Source organism: Schistocerca serialis, chromosome 6 (genome assembly GCF_023864345.2).
Source record: "Schistocerca serialis cubense isolate TAMUIC-IGC-003099 chromosome 6, iqSchSeri2.2, whole genome shotgun sequence".
NCBI lineage: Eukaryota > Metazoa > Arthropoda > Insecta > Orthoptera > Acrididae > Schistocerca > Schistocerca serialis.
Window position 1 is genome coordinate 266,128,687 of NC_064643.1, and position 15,995 is coordinate 266,144,681.

General features: G+C 44.1%; 1 protein-coding gene across 6 annotated transcripts in view; it reads right to left on the reverse strand.

Annotated features, from left to right (window-relative positions):
* LOC126483602 (homeotic protein spalt-major-like) overlaps window positions 1–15,995 on the reverse strand; it is a 566,362-nt gene that overhangs the window by 342,868 nt on the left and 207,499 nt on the right. The gene's annotated exons all lie outside the window — the stretch shown is intronic.

Genomic DNA, 15,995 nt, shown 5'->3' on the forward strand with positions numbered 1-15,995 from the left:
TCTGCACATGGGGTTATTTCGCCCCGTACACGTGGGGCTATTTCCGCTCAGTGAAATTATTAGTTTAATTGATGTTTTACTGCGAAATTCTAGAGAAAACGTTTTTTTGGTTTTGTTTCAGATAGTCCGTACATCAAAAGGGAAAAAGCCAAGTGCTTCATGGTCTGAGGAAGATATCAAACAAGTAGTAACAAGTGTTGTAGGCAGCTCGTCTTGAATAAAGTGCCAGCAATGTGCTACGTGGTTTCACGAAGTGTATGTGGCTGCTAAACGATGAAAGTGATTACTTGTGCTGAATGCTTGTCATGTTGACACTGGAATACGCTGGACGGAATAGTCTCATGACTGGGTGGAGTAGCCCCACCATTTTGATATCTGCCTTCTTCAAATGTTTGTTCGTGTAAAGGAATTTCGACCTTTCATATACTGGAATATATTCAAAATCAACATACCATAATTGCATCACACTGGCAGACATTTTACAAAAAATGTCATATTATGTAGGGCATAGAGCTGAAATGAGTGTAATAGCTGTTCTGTATCTTAAAATACTACGTTACACAGGCCTGCCATAACACTACGTTACACAGTATTATGGCAGGCCAACCAACTTGTATAGAATGCTGCACTACACATCAAAGTGACTCAAATAAATATCACTATTTTTCAACATAGTCACCAAGACTCTGTAAACAAAGATTGGAATGTTCTCCCAATATTCAGTTCCTCGACGACAGAAATCCACTCCTTGGTCTCGGATTCGAGAACCACTTTGTGAACATCCTCGTTATTGGAAAATCTTTTCGCCCCCATGCTTTCTACGCCACTGCATGACATTGTGGTCGATGTCGATGGTATTCCTTCCCGATTAGCACCATCCATGTCTGAGAGGCCTTGGTCAAATTGTTGTCATCATTTTTCACTACGGTTGGACGTGAAACGGCATTTGGTGATATAACGCCAAAATTTCACGGTGAATCTGCGTGCATTACACGTTTTGCAACGAGAATCGTACCTCCTGCGCGTTTCAACTTCCGAGTAGGTTTCCAGTTGTCACGACATTTCAGTCGCACTGTTAGCCGTACCGGAGCAGAACTGTGTTTGCAGATAATCCAGAACATGTACTGTATTCTGACTGTGTGCCACTCTTGTTGCGTAGTGACCTTGATGTGTTTTGTTTTCTAACTTTTCGTCAAAATATATTATTTGTACGACTAATACCATGCCACCTTGCGCGAGATGGCGCAATGGTTAGCAGACCGGACTCGCATTCGGGAGTACGACGGTTCAAACACGCGGCCGACCACCCTGATCTAGATTTTGGGTTATTTCCCTAAATCTCTCCAGGTCAAACTGGGATGAGTCCTTTGAAAGAGCACGGACAATTTCCTTCCCAGTTCTTCCATAAGCCGAGGTTGTACTCTGTCTCTAATGACTTCGTTATCGAAGGGACGTTAACCCCTATCTGGCCCCACCCCTCCCAAACACCACGCCATAGTTTACGCCTTGTCTCTTAAGATTTCGAATAAAATAATGAAGGGGATGTTAAAATAGACAAACAAATGTAGCATTGCTAGAAGTCTGTCAGTAAATACCTGGTGATACGCTATAATTTGTTAAGATACTTACATATATATTACTGTTCGCATACGTAATAAAAACATCCATGTAACTTCGAGCTTGAACCAGAACAGCTTTCTGTATTTTAGTGTCAGATAGTGCCACAGGTTACCCAGAAGTCGTAATAGAACCTAAGGAAAAAACATCAATTTGTTAACCGCTTTCTCGTGAACAAATTATCCACTTTTTCTGAAACCGTAATTACTCGTCTGTCTGTTCATGTACATCACATCTACCGATTTCCATCCCGTTCTGATAATTCCTTCGTGGTGCGTCGCTATGTTTGTCTTAGAGTGTGTAATATACAAATTTAAGCATGTCTGTGACCCAACAGTACTAGAATCATATAGCCAACCGGTTGCAGCAAGATTTAACTTGAGATAGTTTCGACACCGACTATAGGTGTCTTTATCAGAAAAAACCAGTCACATGAAGTGACGGTTGAAAACAGTGTAACGAGAAAGATGCTCCCTTCCTATGAAATAACTTTTTAAAAATGTTGTGCTGGGACACGTTTTCGCTAGTGGCTGTAGTTCTGGAATTTTTCAAGGAAAACGTCAAAAGTGACCTTAAAACGCATTTATCTAAATCGAAAACCGCGGCCTCCAGCGAAGTAGTATGGCAGTACGAGATATAACTACATTAAATTTCCTACAAAAAATCCAGTTATTTTTTTCTGTAGGACTAATAGTTTGCGTGCGGCGAACGAGAGAAAATGAAAAACCCGCGCGAGATATTTGAGGCGTTGCGGGCTGCGTACAATCCAGCGGTAGCGGCAGCCGAAACACTGTATAATAAAAATGACTTACGGCAAGTCGATTTTTGTTTCTGGTAAGAGGACTCAGCCACGAAAGTTGCAGAAGTACAGAAAAAGTTGAGGAAAAAAGAAAGGGGAGATGAATATGGTCCTTCACTATGAGGGCAACTAGCAAGTACGGAGGCGATAGAATACAGGGTGAGGGGTTTGAAAAGTAAAGACGTATTGTAATAAATGGTGAGGAACGCGAAAGAATACCTCCGCGTCTCAGGGGCTGCGCGGTGCGCTCCGGCGCTGCAGCGGTGACCGCCCGCTCTCTCGCGTTATGACCGTTCTGGGAAGCTGCTGGTCCGCGGGCACGCAAGAACGGCCGGCGCTCCTCAGATGTTCCGCGCTGCCCGGCTGCTCGCTTACTCGGAACTCCCACACTTCATCACAAACATTGAGGTCAGTGGCCCCAAAATACGTAAAGCATTCAACTGGCCTTACCGTTCCGTCTCCTGATACCTACTTCCTTTTCTTCTTCAAACATCCACGCCGTTGTATCTTACGATGCGCAATATCTGCATTTCTTTCTTTCGTTTAACTTGCTCCTAATTTTTTTCTTCTTAGTCTGCTCATAAAGAAGACCTGTTTTAGCTGTAAGCGCCCAAATTACGGGTTCGATGAGCCGAGACACATGAACGCAGGAGGATATGGATTGTAAGGAGGCTATATCTAGCAAAGCCTTGTTTTATTTAGAACAGCAATGCTTCCGGCACATGAGACAAACAACATGATGCTATGGTCTCTTTTCCCGCCCCTGAGCCCTCAAAGACTGGTTTTGCCGTTTTGTTCGAGCACTGTCTCTGGATATATGATACTCTATGGAAGTCTAAGGCAGAACAGCAAGTAATATCGATGCTCGTCAATAGCTACCAAGATTGGGTCGGAAGAAAGGAAGGTTCCCGTTGACGACAAGGTCATTAGATGCATATGAATGGAATCGTTTCGAGGTCGCCAACTACGGCAGAGCGTCAGCTCAGCATGCCATTACAGATCTGAGCGCTGGAGTCAACGCAACATCTGCGACGGTCTGTCGAATGGGAGAATACTCATCATCGTAATCATCATCATCGTTAGATAATAATCTTCACGACGCTGTTCTTGCGTTGGGGGTTACAGTAATGACGTGAGTAGGCTACCATGGCTACTGCTTGCCTATGGTCACTTCAGAATAACTCTTGGGTAGCGTGGTGTACTCTAATCACCCTCAGATACGTGATGCTCATGGCAGACATATCACTCTTGTAAATTTTTTTCGTGCCCAAATAAAGTAATGAACAAAGCCATCTAGATTACTATTATTTATGCATATTTCCTTTTCCAGTTTTAGGAAATTGTATATACTATGGGCCTGTAACTTCTGATCTATTTGCTCTTCAGTATGTTTTTGTGACTTAGACGAAAATAGAAAAATAGATAGTTGATTACGGTTTCCTTATTCTGTTACTGGCGTGTTAAGCACACAAGGGAAGACTTGTGACGGGCAGTCATACTGAGTGCCAAATTTGTCTTCGGGAAGTTTTGTTCGTCGAAGAACATTTCTTTTAATTATTGTAAATTCAGTTAGAGATGTTTTGAACATAAGTTTTTCCATTCATTTAACGTTAGCTCTTATATAACGGGCAATCAAAAAATTTCCGTTTGAGGGCGTTGCTGCAGCGTATGTGCAACCTAGCGCTGCTCCGGTGCTGATATATAAGCACCGACATGTACGCAAGGGGTAAGTGTGGTATATGAACGGAAATCTTTCGATTGTTCCTTATATAAATATGCACTGAAGAATTACGCCCACGAAAGACTGCCTTGGTACCCATGTAATTAAAAAATGACTAGGATCCAAAAAATCACTAAAATATGCTTTAAGTTTCTCAGGCATCTTAAAAAACTGAGCTTGAACGCAAAAATTATGTTGACTGTTGTGTGTGAAACAGAAAGTAGTTGCATCGCATCGGAAAATAAATGAAATGTCTGAATAGACTTAAAAAAAGTCCTTCCGTGGCGTGCTATAAAATTTCAATTGCTTTACAGTACAGACATTTCATGAATTTTTCGGACGTCTCAATCATTTTGCGTAGGCACATATTTATATCATATTTCAGTTTCAATTTTTTATCGTTTCGTTTTCGACCGTCACGCATATATTCGCGCCCTGCAGGTGCATAGCGTCCACATGGCATTTGAAACTCAAATCCATAGCGGGGATTTGATTCAGGCACAGATGCAACTCAGACCACGGAAGCCGAGTCGGCGATTTTATGCGACACCTTGGCTGTTGTAAGAGATGTGTCGTTCATTCAGATCGTACACAGGATTCGTTTGACGAGGCAACTTGTATACACTGGAACTACTGTGTTTAGAAATACGTGCCGAGGTAACTACGTGGAAAAACTGAAACGGGGGATTTTGGCTAGCATGAGGGACTAAATATATGACTGACGAGATGCTGATGGAAAGCTCTCGAGTTTCCAGCCGGCAGGCAGTGCTGAGATTCTGTGACGTTTCGATGAGTGGTAGAGTCACCATCCCCTGGCCAATAACATAATAAGAGTCGTCAAAAAGTCATGGTTTCTCAGCAATGACTCCTGGGTGGAAACTCGAGAGCATTTCATCTGTAGAGTACGCCGAAAAAGTCTGCATTCACACATAATGACATGTTGATAGCATATATTGGAAGATTATTTCGCTTCGTAGTTTTAGAAGTGATACAGAGTGTGAGAACTGTAGCGGAAGAGATGGAGTTGGACAGGACTGGTGACGTTGCCAATACACGGTGGAGCAAAACGGCACCTCCGATGAGTTGAGAAGATCATACTAACTACTGGCAGATAACAGATGATACAAAATTGCGTCGATTGTAAGCTTCGCATAATATAGAAGGGAAAGTGTGCGAGAATCATTAGAGCTGGAGCGATAATGAAGACTGGTAGAGGAAGGGAAAAACAGAAGGAAGAAGAAGAAATACCATCAAGAGAATAGAGCCAATAATGAGACTTGCCACCCGCATCGCAATAAATCTGTCCCACCTGGCCGGATTACACAGTCTCTCTAGTTTACGATACAGCTTGGCATAGTCTCTTCTCTCATCTCTCCTCCCATGACGGTGAAAATAAGGTAAAAGAAAAAAATAAACAGCGCTTTACGCCCACCTTAATTATGTGATGCAAAATCACTGAGAAAATGTTAATTAAAACTTGAGAAAACCGTCTGTGGAGCGGCTAAATTGCTATGCAAGAAACTATTAGCCGAGGGAAGGGGGGCGTGCATACAGAGAGGCAGAGCTGAGCCGGGCCCTGCACGCTCCGCTCCGCTACCCCGCAGGTATCCGAAAGTTCGCCTCGGCGCAGTGGCGCGCTTGTTTGCCGAAGCCGCCGCCTGCCAAACGGAATAGCACCACCTGTTTTGTACGCAGCCGAGAGGCGAAAGAGCTGCTCAGAATTTTCGATCCTGCAGCCGGAAAAATCTCGTTACAAATGAAGCACCTTTCGTGTCCGTTTTTGAGTTTACTCGGATCCGCCCAGGTCCATTGGTACTGTCAGGCACAGTGATGGGAATAAAAAATTATCTGATAGAATCTGCCTAAATATACGATGTACTGAATGAGCAGTTGTCATGTACCCGGTGTAACGATACCATATCAACTGGGATGCCATGCGATGCACTCAGATGGGGATTCATGCACCTAGCGGAGGCTTGGCGAATTATATTTACCAGAGCGTTTTGTGACGACAGCGAAAGCCGGTGGAGATAATGTGGTGATCTATAGTTGTTTCAAGTGATTTTGACTCGGATCACTAGCTTCGTCTTTAGAAGAATGAACTCCAGGGCTTATGGAAACATTTTAGATACGGGCGTGCTTCCCATACTGTTTCGACACTCTAGCATCAGAACGTTTTTCATCAGCTACATAATGCTCCTATTTACAGCGCAAGGGCAGTTGTGTCGTGGTTCGAAGAAAATCACCTGGATTTACTGGAACGGCCTGCTCCTCTTCCCGACCTAAGCCCCGTACAACGTGGTTCTATGGCATATCATTTCAACCAAAAATAAGTGAGAAATATGCCCCACGCTTCGACTACAGCAGAAACTTGTTTTACCTATAGCGTATGCAAAGACTTTTCTGAGGATTAAAGACTGCAACAGAAGCAAATAGAGCGCGTACGAAATGTTCGTCACTCTGCAGCCGTCTTTAGAAAGGAGGTACATTACGTCTCCAAGGACTACTGGCACAAAGTGTAATTATTTTTTTGTTTTAGAACGTAATTAAGAGTTCTTGGTGAGCTGTATTATTATTAGACGGCGACTGGTCTACAGAATCAAAGGTAACGACGGGCGTACCCTACATCCTTAGTATAAGGGTTGGACTCGAATTCTACTAACCTCACACTTTACACCAAAATCGTATATTATCGTTCTGTTAGAAAATTGAAAACCATTCACTTGTTATCCGAATGACACCACTGTGTACTGGGAAGTATCGTCGTTAGTTTTCTTCAAGGAAACTCAGAACAGATATAGACATCGATAAAATTTACTTCAGCATCTGAAGACGAGTATGTGTTATTCTGGGTAATATATTTGCGTCTGAGACCACATGCAACATTCCGATACCGTGCGTGCTTGAGTAAAGCTCCTATAATTAGAATTATCACTATGTCTGCCGGAAGGAAGAGATCGAATGAATTCAAAGACAGTCTGGTTGAACTGCAATTGGCCAAAGAAAATTTTCCATGGCTGTAAGTGAGAATCTACGGAAGACATAAGAAGTTTTCCACTAGAAATGCATTCGACAAATTTAGGGAACTGATATTAGAATGAGGCTACAAAATTCTTCATGGCTTCCACTATATACTTCGCACGCGCAATGCAAAACCAGTCAATGCGACAATAACGCTTGCGAGGGTATTCAAGTACATTATTTTCCACTCATTCCGTTTGTCCATAGAGGTAGATGTAGAATCACTAATAATCATCCAAAGAACGTAATATCATTTACCGTACAGTGACTTGCAGCCTTCATGTGCAACTGCAGATTGTATTTGTATTACCGCAGGAAAAGTTCCGCTCATGATTTGATTTCATCTTCGTTGCGAGTTATCTATTGATCTGTTTTTTACAGGAAGCATATCCAACAAGCAGTACAGTAACAGTTTGGATCAGCCGGAACCACAACTTGAAAATTATTTAATTTCACGGCTAAACACGTAGTTACTAACTTTCGCTCAGCAATCGCGGTGACGTTCTCCTTCTATAGCTAACGGTTCGGTGTTTAATTGATACAACTACCGCCCGCTAGCAGCCACAGAAGCAGTGCCGCTTTCCAACACAAAGCAGACACAAAATTACTCTGCGGTGTCTTTCAATTTAGAACAACGATTTTCCGCCATCTAATAATAGAACCCTAGTTTCACGTTTCGGTGGCTACTGAACATCGAATCAGACAGTTCTCTAACAAGATCTGAAACACGTGTGCTTTATAATATGGTCGGAGCGGCAGTTAAAATTAGCAAGTCAATTACATTGTCAGCCCGTTGCCGCTGGCAAATGTCTCTCAAGAAATAAAGACGTGTGCGGGAGGAAGCAAAGCACCTGAATACAGACGAAGTGATGAAATTATAGTGTCTTAGAAATGTTGCTTTGGTTTGACATATAGTTGACTGAATCATGTCTGAATCTGAATGTCCCTGAAAAATATCTTGTCGCCCATGAGCGGTAGCATACGTAAGCCCTTTGTGAAACGGGATGTCTCATTTGCTCATAAGGATTACCACTGCAACAGCACATACTCCTTGTTTTTAATGTTGGTGTATAATAAATCTCCGAAATCGTAACTTGTTGCCTTGGTGAAGATAACAGCACTTCTCACTCTCGACGTAGGGCATGGAACTAGAGTCCAGTCGCCGGCCGGTGTAGCCGAGCGGTTCTAGGTGCTACAGTCTGGAACCGCGCGACCGCTACAGTCGCAGGTTCGAATCCTGCCTCGGGCATGGCTGTATATGATGTCCTTAGGTTGGTTAGGTTTAAGTAGTTCTAAGTTCTAGGGTACTGATGACCTCAGATGTTAAGTCCCATAGTGCTCAGAGCCATTTGAACCATTTTTAGAGTCCAGTCACTAGGCACATTTTAATGAGTACGGGTGTGAATTACCAGATTGTTGAGGCTTGTCACACCTGATATTTCGTTTACTCTCTTTGTGTAATGGTGGTAAATGTATGGCGTTCCTACAGAGATACAAGTTTCTAATTCGGGAGCATATTTAAGAAGACAGGACCCGTTCTCATGGCTTATCTGCCTGGTTTCAAGAATTTCGAGAGCTTAACAGCGAGTTTATTAGCAAGCTTGATCTTCAACTCTAACTCAGCACTTGTACTTTGACTGATTTCCTGTGTCTATCTGTTATCAAAACGGCAGCAATAGCACAGCTGTATTGCAGGAATATCACCGACAGGAACAGCTGCGAAGAGGCCCCAGGTCAATAAATGAACTAAAGTACATGTAAAGAAACGCCGGCCGTGGTGGCCAAGCGGTTAAAGGCGCTACAGTCTGGAACCGCGCGGCCGCTACGGTCGCAGGTTCGAATCCTGCCTCGGGCATGGATGTGTGTGATGTCCTTAGGTTAGTTAGGTTTAAGTAGTTCTAAGTTCTAGGGGACTAATGACTTCAGATGTTAAGTCCCATGGTGCTCAGAGCCATTTGAACCATTTTTTTGTAAAGAAACGGGCGACTTAGGAGGTGCAGCAGGGAGAGGCAAGCGGCCCATTCCCATGGCAGCTGTTGACGAACTTGCTGTAGCTGTAGCACATACCTCAAATTCTGCAGCCAGTGCTCGAGCTGTATGATGGGAATTGTCTCTCCCCTTGTCAACAGCTGAAAAGATTTTGCAGCGCATTTTACGGCGGTATCCCTACAACATGTATGAGACAGGCGAAATACCCTCAGATCTCAAGAAGAATATAATAATTCCAACCCAAAGGAACACGAATTCTTCACAGGAAGATCAGTTTGGATTCCGGAGAAGTGTGGGAACACGTGAGGCAATACTTTTATAGCATTTGTAGACTTGGAGAAAGCTTTTGGCAATGCTGACTGGAATATTGTTTTTCAAGTTCTAAAGGTGGTGGGGGTAAAATAAAAGGAGCGCAAGACTATCTACAATTTTTACAGAACCCAGATGGCAGTTATAAGAGTTGAGGGGTTTGAGAGGGAAGCAGTGGTTGAGAAGGGAGTGAGGCAGGGCTGTAGCCTAGCCCAGACGATACTCAATATGTGCACTGAACAAGCAGTAAACGAAACCGATCACATCTTTCATCCCTACAACGGAACTGGTCTCTAGCTGCATAGATGGTCTATATTTGAAATTGTAATTAATGTCTTGTGTTCCTGACATTCTCTTTTAATCTGTGAGTTGTCGAGTCTTCCACCACAGTCGCTGTCTTCCTTGTCTTTGTGTTTCCTGCTTACTTTAACTTTCGTTGAATCAAATCTACCACATCTCGAGTCTTTGTTCTATACACAATGTCCCCCATGCACTGAAATCCAGCGAAATCAGATCGTGAGACCGAGGGGGGCAGGCATTGGGACACCTCCCCCCCCCTCCCCCCACCTTCTGATCCAAAGCTCAGGAAACGGCTCGTTGAGAAATATGGTAATATCCCCATGATAGTGAGCAGGAGTAGGGGGGAGCACTATCTTACTGGAAAATGACATCGGGATGCATTTGTGGAACTGCATAGTTCACCAGCAAGTCGATACATGTGCACCATGCTACTCAGCGTGTGGTGTCGCGTATCGATGACACCCGAAGGGCGTCCCACAGTGGGTAACGGAACTGCAAGTCGATAGCAGACGCGCGGGATCTGGCAGAGCCAGCGGTGCACACCTGCTGAGCCACGTCTCCAGCGAGTCACGACTGTGAGCGACCTCTGCCCGACTTACACTTGGAGCCTCATTGCTATGACACAATCTTTCGTGCTTAGTAAAGCCTCATCCTAGTTGCTACTGTATGAGCTGCTTCAAATGGCTCTGAGCACTATGGGACTTAACATCTGAGGTCATCAGTCCCCTAGAACTTAGAACTACTTAAACCTAACTAACCTAAGGACAGCACACACGTCCGTGCCCGAGGCAGGATTCGAACCTGCGACCGTAGCGTTCGCGCGGTTCCAGACTGAAGCGCCTAGAACCGCTCGGCCACACCGGCCGGCGTATGAGCTGGACTCTGTGTCTTGCAGCATTATTTGTGATGAGTATGCTTGGAGAAATACAAGTTAAGTGGATCTTCAGTTCGTTGTGATATAATGGGTGATCAAAAAGTCAGTATAAATTTGAAAACTGAATAAATCACGGAATAATATAGATTGAGAGGTACAAATTGACACAGATGGTTGGAATGACATGGGGTTTTATGAGAACTAAATAAAATACTAAAGTTCAAAAATGTCCGACAGATGGCGCTTAATCTGATCAGAATAGCAATAATTAGCATAACAAAGTAAGACAAAGCAAAGATGATGTTCTTTACAGGAAATGCTCAATATGTCCACCATCATTCCTCAACAATAGCTGTAGTCGAGGAATAATGTTGTGAACAGCACTATAAAGCATGTCCGGAGTTATGGTGAGACATGGGCTCGGATGTTGTCTTTCAGCATCCCTAGAGATGTCGGTCGATCACGATGCACTTGTGGCTTCAGGTAACCGCAAAGCCAATAATCGCACGGACTGAGGTCTGGGGACCTGGGAGGCAAAGCATGACGAAAGTGGCGGCTGAGCACACTATCATTACCAAACGACGCGCATCTGTCGGACATTTTGTGAACTTTTTTTTTTTTTTTTTTTTTTGGTTCTAATAAAACCCCATGTCATTCCAAGTTCAAATGGCTCTGAGCACTGTGGGACTTAACATCTGAGATCATCAGTCCCCTAGAACTTAGAACTACTTAAACCTAAAGACATCACACACATCCATGCCCGAGGCAGGATTCGAACCTGCGACTGTAGCAGTCGCGCGGTTCCGGACTGAAGCGCCTAGAACCGCTCGGCCACCGCGGGCGCCGTCATTCCAAACATGTGTGTCAATTTTTACCTCTCTATCTACATTATTCCGTGGTTTATTAAGTTTTCAAATTTATACTGACTTTTTGATTACCCGGTATTTTTCGCCTCACATCTTGGAGAGTGTTTCTGTCGATTGCGTTTTTACTCAACAGCTTGAAATGTGGAATTCTTTCGCTATAGGCATTTGTTTGTGTTTACCTCTAGCAAGGACACCCTGTATTTCTGTCCCTTCTCAAACTCTGTATGTTGATTTTAGGGAGATTACAGCGCAGGCATCCGTACGAAAAATTAAACGACAAAAATGGGCAACTGTATAAGGTACGGATATTGAAAATGAATGGTTGTCCCTTTAGTTGTTCGTTGGAAGCAGGGAGGAATGTTCACAACTAATTTTACCTTCTGTATTTTCTCTTTTTTTACGGAATGAGAAGGGAGGCGAGGAAAAAATTCGCGAGGAATGTGGAAACCGGAATTCGTCACAATTGTCTCCCCTGACGGAGGATTAAAACGGTGGAGGCCGGAGAGCGAGGAAAGAGAAGGTCAAACAAATCAGATTATGTCAGCAGAGGGCAGCGGACGGGAAGAATGCCCATCAAGACAGCTGCGGGGGAGGGGCCTGCCCTGCGACCCGTTTTATTAATTTAATTCGGGCGGGCGCCATCTATCATTTCCGGGCCCGACTGCCGCCGCCGCCGCCGCTGCCCCCTTTAATCAGGAAGGCGGCCGTCATATCGGCTCGGCTGTCCCCGGCAGCGCGGCACGTCACGCCTGCTCATAATTTTACAAGCCATTAACCCCTTGCGTAAGGGAAGCAGGCGCCCGCAGCGCACGCCGAGGGGAGGAACACGCCGCTTCCAGCCGTTCGGCTGTGTCATCGCTGGTGGCTGCGCTGCGCCGCTCTGCTTTGCTTCGCGACACCTGCGGGGACGACCTCCGCTACTACCACAGCGGCGTCTTTCTGGTCCTACACGTGTTCGCAACGACTCCGCCGGGATACATTGCAGTATTCTCCCCATAAGCTAGGTACGGGATGTGTCACCGCTGATTGACTTTTGGAAGGATACACGATGGACGTTCAGTAAGTTATTCAACACATATTTTTTCTGTGCCACTTTCGGTGGAAAAAACGGAGAACTTGGTGGGGCCATCGTGAAGTATTCACTCTTCAGCCTCTATAATTTCATGAAGTTCCTATAAATGGCGGCACTATACATAGTCTTCAAAATGGTGTCTCCAACGGAGGTGCGTTGCAAGCAGACAGCTGTCATTGAGTTTCTTTTGGCGGATAACCAGAGCATGCAGATATTCAGAGGCGCTTTCAGAATGTCTGCGGAGACCTGGCAGTGAAAAAAAGCACGGTGAATCGTTGGGCGAGGTGTCTGTCATCATCGCAACAACCGTAAGTAGGCTGTTTAGGTTTTTATTTTGGTAACGCCACTTAGCGCCCTATATGAAAATCACTGACTGTGCTGTGTGAAGGCTGTGGTTGGTTTGCATTGTTGGAGTATATGCTATTGTAGTGTTGGGCAGTTGGCTGTTAACAGCACGTAGCGTTGGAGGTGAGCCGCCAGCAGTGGTGGATGTGGGGAGAGAGATGGCGGAGTTTGAGAGCGGATGATGTGGACGTGTGTCCATCAGAGACAGTAAATTTGTAAGACTGGATGTCATAACTGATATGACTTTTGAACACTATTAAGGTAAATACATTGTTTGTTCTTTATCAAAATCTTTCATTTGCTAACTATGCCCATCAGTAGTTAGTCCCTTCAGTAGTTAGAAACTTTTATTTAGCTGGCAGTAGTGGCGCTCGCTGTATTGCAGTAGTTTGAGGTAAGTCATTCATGAAAGGTATAGGTTATTGTTAGTCAGGGCCATTCTTTTGTAGGGATTTATGAAAGTCAGATTGCGTTGCGCTAAAAATATTGTGTGTCAGTTTAAGGACAGTCATTTATAATTTTGCTAAGGGGACGTTTCACAAGGTGGCACTAGCTTGTAAGATCTCCTGTGCCAGCTGGACCCACACAGCTGAGACTCCTGCAATATTGGAACGTGCGGACACTTTCATTCGAGATAATCGATGGATCGCTCAAACACCTCGCTGCACAACAAGACGTCTCTGTTGGTAGTACTAATACATTCCTCCAGTAGTTGGGGTACACAAAGGCTTGTGCCCGCTGGTTTCCTCCTAACCGAAGGCCATTAAGAGCAACGACTTTGACCCAATTAAGGATGCCCTCCGCGGGAAGCAGTACGTGGATGATGTGGAGGTTATTCATGAGGTAAGATGTTGGCTTTGACTTTGACCAGACATTGCCCCACACTGCCAGCCGGCCGGCCGGAGTGGCCGAGCGGTTCTAGGCGCTACAGTCTGGAACCGCGCGACCACTTCGGTCGCAGGTTCGATCCTGCCTCGGGCATGGATGTGTGTGATGTCCTTAGATTACTTAGATTTAAGTAGTTCTTAGTTCTAGGGGACTGATGACCTCGGCAGTTAAGTCCCATAGTGCTCAGAGCCATTTTTTGAACACTGCCAGCCACTGAAACTCCCACCAGCACATGGTCTTCTGGTCACATATATGGTAACGGCCTGCAAGGGGCATGCACATCGAGCTTGAGGCAGAAGGATGCAAGTCTCCTTGGCGGCCGCATAAGCGAGTTCATTTATGCGAGTTCATTTACACGGATACCCAAGTGCCCTGGAACCCAGCAGAAAAGTATTTCTTTTTCCCGCCGTTGCCAGGGAACTAGAGCGTCCTGGACGGCCTAGCACCATCCTATGATCTGATAGGTACATCTGACCAATAGCAAGAGTGTCGCATAGCGAATGAGTCCGGTTGAGGAATTTCGTGCCACGCTGGCGTCTCATCTGCTCCAGTGCCCTAAGGATAGCAAATAGTTCCGCATAATTAACTGTCAACTGCGCCGGGAGCCCTATCCGAAGAAAAAAGTTGGGTAACACGACGGAGCAATCGATAAAATTCTCCTGCTTAGGCCCGCCTGTGTAAACACTTTTAAATTCGGGTGGTGATTTAAAATCTTGTAAAATTGAGTTCTAAAAATATGATCTGAGGTACAATTCTCCATGTACTCATTCAATTCAAAGACATAGAGAGTAGAGAACCGACATTAGCAACACAATTCCATGAACAGAGTCAATACTAGAATAAATTATGCAAGGATTTAAAAACGATTTACTTTGGCTCACTAAAGTTTATACAGCTTGTCCAGGCGGAATGGTCAACATTCTTTAGAAACAAAAAAGTTTAGTAACCATGTGTTCTAAAGCGCATACATTAAGAGCTATAACCACTTTATCTTCGATACTGTGAAACAAATCTCTTCTACTGCAAACCCTTTGCTTTCTGTATTATCAGCGGTGGTACTAAGACCAAAACACGAAGTAATTGTTTAGTAAACGAGGCCTCTGAAATGCATACCTTAAGAGCTATGAGCACTTGTTTAGTAAACGAGATGTATTTCATTGTATCGAAGACGAACAAATCCTTATAACTATACAGGTATGCACTTTAGAACCCATGTTTACTGGACTTGTTTTCTTGTTTTGGTCCATATTGCCACCTCTCAAAATATGGGAAGCAAAGAGCTATCAGTAGAAGAGATTTGTTTCACTGTATTGAAGATGAAGAAGTGTTCATAGCTCATAGGTATACAATTTAGAGCTCATTTTTACTAGAATTTTTTGCTTCGAATTATCGTTCCTGTTATCTTCCAGAATATTGGCCATTCCTCATGGGACATCCTGTATTATTCACTAATACATATTTTCCACAACTTTCGATCAGCTATTTAAATTTTACCTACTAATAAACTACAGTTTAAGGGGACCCTAAAGGATTTGTTGCTGGTCAATTTCTCTTACTCCACTGACGATTTGCTTACAGGTGTCAAATGATATTTTTGTATGTATGGCTATTAATATCAAATAACACTATTGTTACGCAAAATCTTTTAGAAACCTTCATTGCCGGCCGGTGTGGCCGTGCGGTTAAAGGCGCTTCAGTCTGGAACCGCGTGACCGCTACGGTCGCAGGTTCGAATCCTGCCTCGGGCATGGATGTGTGTGATGTCCTTAGGTTAGTTAGGTTTAATTAGTTCTAAGTTCTAGGCGACTGATGACCTCAGCAGTTGAGTCGCATAGTGCTCAGAGCCATTGAGCCAAACCTTCATTACAGTGAAGTGACGTGTAAAAATTTTGTAAACTGCTTACTATTTGTTGATGATAAGTGGCTATAGTAGCCGGAGAATTATTTTATGCGCTTCCGTATATATACTTTCAAATGTTTTTGACAAGTTTCATATTTACTCTGATGATAATTTCAGTATTGATTGTATTTCAGCATCAGAGACTATAGAGACACCAGTGAGTTCAATCCGTCCGTCCTTCCGCAACGCTTCTATAGTCATGAGTAAACATGAGAGTCCCTTAAGGAAACACTGAAACTCGTATTAATCTATTTGTATGGATCGTAATGAACGACGTGGTGTTCGCGGTAAATAT